An 11,377-nucleotide genomic window follows, 5' to 3' on the forward strand; every position below is an offset into this window, starting at 1 on the left:
TAGCTTGCTGGGCTCTCTGAGAGGGGCAGAGGAATCGAACTTGGGTCGGCCATGTTGGCTGCGTGCAAGGCAAACGCCCTACCGCTGTGCTATCGCTCATAGTCCTTCCTTTACTATTGTAGCACTGTCCACCTGTTGTTCATCGATTTGTTCTAGCAGGCCCAGTAACGTCTCCATTGTGAGACTTGTTGTTACTGTGTTTGGCACATCGAAGTTTGTTTTTAATTTCGTGTATAGTGATGAGAATGAATAATTACATAGGTCAAATGTTTACTATCACATGATATTCTCCATATAACTTTCCACATATCAATGCCTTAAAATAGTGTAAATTTATTTCCATGAGCACTCTGAAAAGAGCATCAATTTCAAAACTCATTGCTATGGAAAGTAAATCCTAGCGGGTAGGGTGTTTGCCTTGCCTGCAGCCAACCCAGGTTCCATTCCTCCGTCCTTCTCGGAGAGCCCAGCAAGCTACTGAGAGTATCCTGCTCACACAGCAAAGCTTGGCAAGCTCGCCATGACATATTTGATATTCAAAAAAAAAAAGTAACAAGTCTCACAATGAAGACGTTACTTGTGCCCACTGGAGCAAATTGATGAACAATGGTAGGACAGTGCTACAGTATTACGGGTTTTTTTTTTTTTGGCTTTTTTTGGTCACACCTGGCAATGCACAGGGTTTACTCCTGTCTCATACACTTAGGAATTACCCCTGGTGGTGCTCAGGGGACCATATAGGATGCTGGGAATCAAACCCGGGTCAGCTGCATGCAAGGCAAATGCCTTACCCGCTGTGCTATTGCTCCAGCCCCAATAGTGCTATGTTTTAATAAAATTATCCTCTAATTGACTAAAATAATTTTCTGGTTACAACCAATAGAATCACTATTGCAATATTCATTCTTATTTACCATTTTTGCCAAAACAATCTCCATTAAAAATTGGATCCAAATACAGGAAGTAAGATACTTGTCTTGTATACTACTGACTCATGTTCGATTCCTGGCACTGCATATGGTCCTCTGGACATTGCCAGGAGTGATCAGTGAGCACAGAGCCAGGAGTAAGCTCCAACACTGCCATGTGTGTGTCCCCAAATGGTCCCACCAAAAAAAAATCTGTATTTGTTTTCATGCTACTATTTGTAGCAATCCTTCTCAGAATCAATGTTCATCCTTTCAAGGCTTGTTGAGAAATGTCCCCATTTAAACAAAAAGAAGCTTGAAATGATTTTGCTTTCAGTAATTCTAATTTCAGGATCTCTTCTTTGGATGCATATGTTCTGTAGCACTATAGATAAAGGTGAGAAGGTGCATAGAGTTTGTAGGACCAAATAAAGATTTGTGTCATGAATGACTACTACTAATCAGGGAATTCCCAAATCTCCATTACCAGCCTGCCAAGGTCTGGGACTTGGTTCAGATTTTACCTCTTTACCTTAATTTGTAAGCTGACAACATCATGTCACCGTTTCTGGAATGTTGGCAGAAGACACACGATTCTTGGATCAGGAACAGAGGGTTTTTATTATACATAGCACAATCCCAGGGTGAGTTAGCTTCATGTATTTCCAGTTAGTTCTTTTTCCCCATGGGATCCCCAAGCTTTTTCCCCATGAAATCCCCAAGAAGCCCCATAATGCACAAGGTTTGCATCACAGTTGAGAGGACTCACATATGGAAAGTCCCAGGCTTTTATAAAGGACTACAAACAAAACAGTGTACCCTATGTTTCAGAGAATTATCTTTACTTTATCTTTACTTTGAGAAAAAATTTAAACCTGCTCTCTTCTCAGAATGAAACACCACGTCTATCTTAAAAGCTGTTTTCACCATATCTTTGAAAAGATATTAGGAACTCAAAGCTGCTATGTGTGTCTGCCTAAAAGATGTACAAGGATGCTACAAACCATAGATTGTATGGTTTCATAGATTGAAACAAAACCCATCTCTCTTGTCTGAATTTCAGACCCACACATATAACTTCTTACTAGATAAAACTAGAATGTCATAAAACCATTTCAAACACAAACTGCCATTAGTTAACACCCTTGAAATTCTGCTTTCACTTAGTGTGTGTGTGTGTGTGTGTGTGTGTGTGTGTGTGTTTAATAAATGACAACTCAATTAACTTATCCAGACACCAGGTCATCTAAGATTATTTTTTTCTCTTCCCATCCCCCACTTCCACTCTTAGTTGATCAGTCACTAAGTTAAATGAAATCAATCTAATTCTTGTCTCTTACTCCTGCTCACTCTCCTCCATACTGTCTTGGTCTAGATAGATGCCTAACCTCTCTTTCAGAATGCTGAAATACAGTATCCTATCATTCCAAGCCGTTCTGCATAATCCTACCAAACAATTATTTTTTCTTTTTGGGTCACACCTGACGATGCATAGGGGTTACTCCTGATTTCGCACTCAGTAGTTACTCCTGGCAGTGCTCAGGGGACCATATGGGATGCTGGGAATCGAACCCGGGTCAGCGTGTGCAAAGCAAATGCCCTACCCGCTGTGCTATCGCTCCAGCCCCATACCAGACAATTCTTAACTTTGCGACCTATGAACTAAAATCTGAATCTCCCTACCACATATTATCTGTTTGCCAGTGCCCACCAGCCTCTCTCTCCAGACATTTCTCTGCTCTTATTGCATTTATTGTATTGACTGTCTTAGTCAATCAAAATACAAAATACAAATCCCTCAACTTAGAAATTCTCCTTTATATCATATAACTGTATTACTGTCATCCCGTTATTCATCAATTTGCTCGAGCAGGCACCAGTAATGTCTGTATTTGTCCTAGCCCTGAGATTTTTAGAAACGTCTCCTTACACGTCCTTCCCAACAGTGCTACACTGAAGGCTCTTTCAGGTTCAGGGGAAAGAGACACATCATTGCTACTGTTTTTGGCATATCAAATATGCCACAGGAGCTTGTCAGGCTCTGCCATGCAGGCAAGACACTCTCAATAGCTTGCCGGGTTCTCCCACAAGGAGAGCTAGGCTTCCGGGAGCTTTGTTTTATAGTCTCTGCAACTTGGCCATTGATTGGATTTCATAGTGCTGGATTTCATAGTCAGTTTGTAGGTGTGATTGCCTAGCTACTGGAAAATGGGGGTGGAAGGGGCCCAGTCCTGATCAGAGCGGGCTTGGAAATCTCAGCCATAGGTCCAACATACCTGGGTTCCTCTGCCGGTTTCTTCATGTGGGAGGCTCCTCTGAACATGTGGAGAGTGGCCTTGAGCATGGCTGTGGCTGTGTACCAAAGGTTTTTGACTGCTGGGACTCTGCTCAGGGCATGGAGGGAAACTCAACCTGCCCCCCTCCAAGGGGCCCAGGTGAAGACAGCCTGGACCGCAGGCAGGAGACTGCATCGCTCTCTTTGGGGAGCTTTGTTTTATAGTCTCTGGATCTTGGCTGTTGATGGGATTTCATGGCGCCATTGCCAGGTCTGGCCCAAAATCTAAATAAATAAATGAGCTTCTACTTTTGCAGCTAGATGGCAGTCATAGTAGAACAAGGTTAAGATTTAATTCTAAATGGAGTTTCTAAGTTTATCATAATCTGTTTAGTCTTGTGCAGGTTTGAGATTAACTGTGGCTTTTGATCTCTTGAGATTTATTTATGGGTCTCTGAAGCAAGGCTAGTAGAAGAGCTTTCATGGTGGTGCTGGAGTTGGTTCATGGCAGGTGACTGCCAGTGCTTCCAGGACTATAGGTAAATGGGGGGAGGTAGCCCATCCTGATCCCAAGAAAACCTTGAGACTTTAGTCACAAAACCTGCATATCCTAATTTTCAATGGTTAATATCTTGGTGAGGTCTGTTCTGAGACAGTGGAATCCAGCTAAAGGCAGGGCAATGATTTTGGATTGTGGGAGCAAGAGGTTGCCAGGAGCTCTACTTGGGCGAGCACCAGACTGACCCACCTGGTCTGTTCAACCTTACACAGGTTTGAAATTAATTGTGGCTTTTGATCTTTTCCGAGATTTATTATGGGTTTCTGAAGAAAGAGTGATAAATGAGCTTGTATGGCTGAGTCAGAGGTGGTTTGTGGGCGTGACTCCCACATACCTAACTTTTGGCCATTTAATTTCTCAGGAAACTTGGTCCTGAGTTGTTGGGGTCTGGCCAGAGCAGAGCAGCAATTCTGGGGTATCAGAAAACCTGAAGGCTCCATCAGGCTGCTGAAGCACTTGTCACCTCCTGGGTGCAGGTTGACCTGTTGGCGGCACCACACCCCCCAAGACTTTAGGCTCTTAATTGCATCTGTAAAGATATACACATGTAGGGTCTCCCTTTCTGCCCACTGAGGGAGTTTGTGTCCTTGACATGCATCCTTTATATGGTAGGCACTGAATAAATCTTTACCAGATCATTATTTAATGAGAGTCGTGTAGGGGCATGCTTTTTATTTCTGTGGTTTGTGTATTTCACTTATCTTAAATTTTAAAATCATCGAGGGAAGGGGCAATTTATTTTTTAACATACCTCTCTTTGTAAAAAGGAATGATCTATAAATAATATTTACTCTGGGTGTGGTGGGGCGGTGCAAGTTTATGTTGGAAAAGGTCTAGTTCAGGGTCCTCAGCCTTGAAACTATGCACATCTTGGCCAGAAAATTCTCTGGTGCTGGGCTGGGTACCAGAGCAGACTGTCTGTGCTTTACCTGATATTTGCTATCATTTTTCATTCCTACCGGGCTGGAGCAATAGCACAGTGGGTAGGGTATTTGCTTTTTACACGGCCAACCCGGGTTCGATTCCTCCATCCCTCTCGGAGAGTCCAGCAAGCTACTGAGAGAATCCTGCCCACACTGCAGAGCCTGGCAAACTACCCGTGGCATATTCGATATGCCAAAAACAGGAACAACAAGTCTCACAATGGAGACTTTACTGGTGCCCACTTGAGCAAATTGATAAACAACGGTGCTACAGTGCTTGATTCCTACCAACTAAAGCTCAGAACACCCTAACAAGTTTTCTTACTTTTAATGTTTTTGTATCTATTTACATTCAGCATACATTTCTGCCCCCCCCCCCATTTTCTTACCCTTTGCTGTGATTATCAGGGATCATACACTTAGCTATAGTGTTCTCCACTTCGTGATGGTGCTTTGTTGTGGCACTGGGATTCCAAAGCAGTGTCACTAGGGTTGCACTCGGCATGCGGCATGTAGTATGAGCCAGGTATCAAACTGGGGCCGCAAACCTGCAAAGCTAGTGCTATACTGCTGAGTAAGGTATCTGGAGTGTTCTGTACCAAAGATTCGACAACCAAAATTGTTTTTAACATTGAGAGATGTCCTCAGGAGACTAAGGATGGTGCTCCAGTTTGAGAGTGAGTCACTGATGTTGATCCACTGCCACTGTTTGACAATATTTAGTTTCCTGAAAAGAATCCGAGTGCCTGGGACCCCTCAAAGTGGTGGGATATATGTCTTAAATGCTGAAGGCCCAAGTAGCACATATCTCCAGACCTGAGCACCTAACTTTCCACTATTGCAAAGAGTGGCTGTCAGATTCTTAAACACAGCTGGGGGTTTGGTGGATGGGGTCCTCTTCAAGAAAAAGAATTTTTTAAGTACAAATGTGTCTGACACTAATATTTAAGACTTAGTAGATAAAAAGAAACAAAAACCCCTACTGTACCAGCCAGAAAATAGGACACTATTTTAACAGTGGGGTAAGATGACTTACATGCAAGCATATTAAAGAAAGGAATGCTTTGATATAAAACAGGAAAAAAAATACCATACCAGTCAGAAAATAGGACACTATTTTAACAGTGGGGGAAGATGACTTGCATGCAAGCATATTAAAGAAAGGGATACTTATGATATAAAACAAAATAAGTGAAGAGTATATATGAGATTCTAAAGTTTGCTTGGTAAACCATATGAACTGTTTTAAACAAATGACTGTCTTTCCTGAGTCCATAAAAAAGATTTAAACTCCCTCCTCTTATATAACAACCTAGCTATAGAATGTTGTTTACTCTGAAGATTGTTTTTCTTTACTATTAAAATTGTTATGGAAATTTTACAATGATAGTGTTTATTTATTGTAATGTTAATAAATGTTTGTGAGTTTGGTTGATCTTTCCAATAAGAATGCTCAAAAAAGATTTTAACAATTGAAGTTTGCAAAGGGATTATCATCATATTGTCTAATTTTTCTCGGTATTTTGAGTAAATGTCTTTACAATTGCAGTGATATTATGCTCCCCAAAATGACTTGAGTACTCAGCAATAATAGCTTTTCATTTGGGTTATGAGTCTTAATATTCACTTACAGCATCAACTCTAGTAGTTTTGAATATGCCATTATGGGCCATTTGGATTTTTAAAAGCATTCATAAATAAATGCATACTAGAATAGTCTCAATTTGTTGGATAAGTAATGTGCATTTAAAAATAAAATAATATAAAAATGCACACAAATACTTTGGTTAAATAGTATCTTTGGAGTCATTCAGCTATATTCTTCATCACACTGAGTAAGCTGTTCAGAAATGCTGCTTTTTCATTTTATGACAAGTGTGACACTAGCAAATATCAGGTATAAGAGCAAAGACTTCTAATAAAAAAGAGAATATTCTTTTACTACTTTCAATGAAAACTCAAAATCTGTTGCCATTTGGTTTTTACATTAAAACAAAAATAGGCAAAGAATCTCACACTTTTATATAACTTCACTTTCAGCATGCATAGGCTTTGAAAAGAATAAGATTAGATAACATAGGCTGAAAATTAATTCAGTAAAAGGTACTTCTTTGATAGCTTTGTATATTCAGAGATGTTATGACAAGACATAGCAAATACCATGGGTTTTATAAAATAAAACTGTAATAACTCATCTCCCTTCCACTCAGTACTCAAGAATTCTGAAGTATAGAATAAATTATTTGGACACTTCTTGCCCAGATTTTTATGGTCCTTTTCTGGGCATGTATGTGCTTTACTTCTGTACCAGGTGCAACTATAGGAATCTGGAGGAAATCCCAGCCTCTTTGAGCACACATGCAGCCAACACCATTTAGGTCCTACCTAGCCTTAGTGTGCTGGCACAAATGGGAGTACAAACATCCCTGCTGGTCCAACAATCCTTGTGTCTGGCCATTCTCCTCATCTAAAACATTCACTTCAATTTTCTCCTTCTGTGCAGCCCAGTCTCCTTTTCAAATTACTTTTACTATTTTTTTTTGTGGTGGGGGATTTGTTTTTAGTTTTAATGCTCAGAGCTTGCTCCGAACTGTCAGGAAGATGCTCAGGGCTTACCTGGGCTTTGTTCAGAGGCCACTTCTGGTGGTACTGGGAGACCAAACACTATACCAGAAGTTGAACCAGATCAGTTACACTTAAGACAAATGCCTTAACTCCTGTGCTAACTTTCCAAAAATGACATTTGAGGATCTTCAATGAGACTATTAATAAGGATTGGGCAACAGAAGCAAGAATCAAGAGTTTTAATCTCTCTTCTATTCTCTATATTCTTTCCTAACATTAAGAATAAATCAGTAATATTTAATAGGTCTATAATTGCATATATAGTCTGTACCAATTTTCTCTATTTCTCATAAAATTCTTGAAACATTCAATGCCATTTTACAAACTCAATGACACCTGGAAAGTCTAGCTATCTTGCCCAAAGTCACAAGAAAAGACCTGGGACTGAAACTCACCTCTGGTTTAATTTGCTGAGATTCTGTAAAAGTTTCAGAGTGAATGTATGAGTTCCTTAAAGGCACCGGACTGTTCCTAAATGTAGTCTCAGATGTGCTGAGTATTACTCAAAACCCCAATTTTTAGTTCCTGTGATACGTGAAATAATGTCCCCATAAAGATATCCACACCCTCAAACCCTGAACCTGTCATGTTACAAAGTGAAAGAGAATTCAATTTGCAGAAAGAGTTATGAATGCCAATCAACTGACCTTAAGATGATGAAGATTATCTTGATAAACTCACTGTCAACAAAAGTGGCCCATAATTTTGGAGAAGGGAGGCAGAAACATGAGTGCTATAGATAAGACATGAAAACTCAACTCGCTGTGGCGGGCCATGAAGATGGAAGTTGGAATAGCAACCAGGGGACACAGGCAGACTTTTAGAAACTAGATAAAAAAAAGAAAACAGCAGCTTCCCTAGAGTTTCTTAAAATAGTGCATTTCTGCCGATACTTATTGTAGCCTATTAAAACCTACTTAACACTTCTAAACTCTAGCACTGTAAGATATCTGTGTGGTTTTAAATCATTGAATGTATAATTTGTTATAATAGTCACAGAAAAATGTTACAATATATAGATATTTATATGCTTTAAATACATTCTAAAGAGAATTAGAAAATAATAAACCCGAAAAATGTCAAGGACATTCTTATTTAATTAAGACATTCTCAGCTGAGGGTATAATTAAAAATATAAACTCAAAGTTTCAGAGTTGTTCCTTTTGTTTCATATTTACTCAGGCATACAACTATTCAATCTATTTTCTCCTCCATACATTTGTGATCAGAAAAGTCTCAATGATCAATGAAACAGATGTTCATCTTACATTTAAATTGGCCAACTGCGGTACAAGTGCTCTAGGTCCCTGGAATGATCAGCTGGAAGGAAGAATTCACTCAGCCAACCAAGATTTGGATGCTCAAACTAGTCTCTGAATGCTGACAATGTTGGCAGACATCATGCTTCAGGTGGACTGACCCTTCATCCAATCTGCCTATGCCTGGCTTCCAAACCAGAGCCTTCCACTTCATTTCCTAGTTCTTCCAAGGAGTCTACCTTTTATGGAGGGAGTTACATCTGTAGTGGAGAGAGTACCTGAACACTGGATCCAGCAACTTCTATGACTGTGAAGGTTCTCTTCTTTTGCCACTTGCAAGCCAATCAAGTGAGAGACAAGAATCAAGAATGAGCCTTATTAGAACTGGAGAGGTAGTAGCCCAGAAAAAGCATTTGCCTTGCAAGCAGTGGCCCAGAATTGATCCCCAGTACTGCATATGGTCTTCTGAGCAACATTAGAGGTGGTCCTTGAGCACAGAGACAGGTGTAAGCCCTGAGCCCCACCGGATATGACACCCTCAGAAGAAATTAATTAATAAGCTTTACTGACAACACACTGACAGACTGGAAGATGATGGACTCACATCCTGAAAGTATACATCTTATCTTCAAGGTAACAACAACAACAAAATGATTTCTATAGGGAAAGAACAGGAACAAAAGTATGGTTTACAGGCCAATGACATGCAGACAAATAATGAATCCCTCTGTGGGCTGTTCTTTTCAGTGTCAGTCCATCTTTTCGACAAACCTAAATGTGTAAGGACATTAACTTGAGACTTTTGAGTAGAGGGGAGAACAAGACAAGCACAAATGTCCTTGTTGAAGACTCTGTTCTTCCTAATTCCTTTTGACCCATTTCACAACTTAAGGGGAGAGTTTGGAGCTAGAAAATATGTCTCAGTGATTTCAACAGTCAAAGCTGGCAGGGAAAACCATCTCTCCCTGCAGTGTCACCAATATGCATCAATGAACATTAGAGCTTTAGGCTATAAAAGCCTTCCATGAATCTCCATCTCACAAGAGGAAACACTGGAAAAAATTGGAATGCCCCTGCCCAGTCATTGGAAATCCAGGCAAGTCCTTACTCCAGAGTAAACCACTAACCGCTACAACACCCATGACTGGGCCTAAAAGAATCAATTTAGTTCAGAGCACAGGTTTCATCACAAAGAAGAGAGAGCAGCAAGAATTGAATATACCAGACTGAATCTTGCTATCCAAGGCAGCACAGAAGAAAATTCCTGAGAGGAGAGCTAGACCCTACACTCCTTATACATACCTGCAGAATCTGAGGAATGCTATTCCCAGGGCAAAAAGCCCTGTCAGGTAGAGATGGAGTTGCAGGGGGAAGTTTAGAGCTCTGTTAGCCCATTGCCACATTCCTCTCTTGGGTAGCATGGGGGCTAGTGGAGAAAGCTATTTTTGTGTTACTTATTTAGGATTGGGGTCATAGCCAGCTATGTTCCAAACTTTCTCCTGAAAGACCTTACAAAGACCTTACCTCTTATGCTACCTTTTATATTTTGTACTGTCTTTTATACCAAGTGGACTGATTGAAAAAAAGGTGGCAAGAGGGGATTTAATATGGAATGTAAGAGAGAGAGAGAGAGAGAGAGAGAGAGAGAGAGAGAGAGAGAGAACATGGAAGCACTATTTTTTTCCCAAGAAGAGAGGTCCTAGACCTGTGATAAAGTGAAAAACTAGAATCCTCTGTGGGTTATTCTCTAAGATGAATTCCATCTAATTTATAAAATACATAAAACAGGCTGTGTCTACCAGATTGCTTACCTTTATAAGGCTTTGTCTCATCCAGCTGTGACTGGCCCCTCTTACCTGTTCTTTTTTCCAGATGACATCTTGTGTTCTGCTGTTATTTTTTCTGTGAAGAAATTTCCAAAGTTTTAGTGAAAGCACTTTACTCTGCAGACAGCAATGATCAGAAAGGAAGGGATAATTTTATTTTATTTTTCTTAGTTTTAGTTTAAAGTACAGTTTTAGCCTTTAGGGCCTGAACTGATGAATTGACCCTTTTAAAGGGGAAGGAAAAATAAGTTAATCTCACCTGTAGGGTTGGAGAGGGGAGGAAATGTTAGGGAGGCTAGTGAGTACTAAAGTTTGTGAAAGAATTCACCACAAGAATTTTAGGTATTAGAAAAGTTTATTAGATAAGTGGAATATTTGCAAAGAGGCAAGCATCTTACTCTTGAGCAAAATCTCTGGAGTTCAAGACCAAGTTCTACTTTTTAATCTTGGCTTCTATACCACTTGTCTGGGTCACTTAGTCCTGGAGTCAGATCTGGTATCAAAGTATAACAAACCGGCTTGGTTAGAAAACAGGCATTTTTCTTTTTGCCCTCAGTTTGTGTCCTACCAGTAAGTATTCTGCTCAACCTCTGGGCTTGTCTCTTGGGAGTGCACATTTGTTGAGGCATTCTGAAGAACAAACAGTCCGCATCAGATTTCTCAGCAGAAACCCTACCAGTTTGGAAAGAATGAAAGGCCATATTCCTAATTTCGAAAGATGATTTCTGTTCAAATATGACATAGAAATTAAGGTACTTTCTTTTTTCTCTTTTGAGGGCATTTTGGGTTACACCAGATGATGATGCTCAGAGGGTACTCCTGGCTCTGCACTCAGGAATTACTCCTGGCAGTGCTTGGGGGACCATATGAAATGCAAGGGATCGAACCCAGTTCAGCCACATGCGAGGTAAATGCCCTACCCACTGTACTATTGCTCCAGCCCAAAAATTAAGGTATTTTCTGGTAAGCAAAAGCTAATGGAGTTTACCAATATCAAGCCTG

This window comes from Sorex fumeus, unplaced genomic scaffold, assembly GCF_029834395.1.
Source record: "Sorex fumeus unplaced genomic scaffold, SorFum_2.1 ptg000131l, whole genome shotgun sequence".
NCBI lineage: Eukaryota > Metazoa > Chordata > Mammalia > Eulipotyphla > Soricidae > Sorex > Sorex fumeus.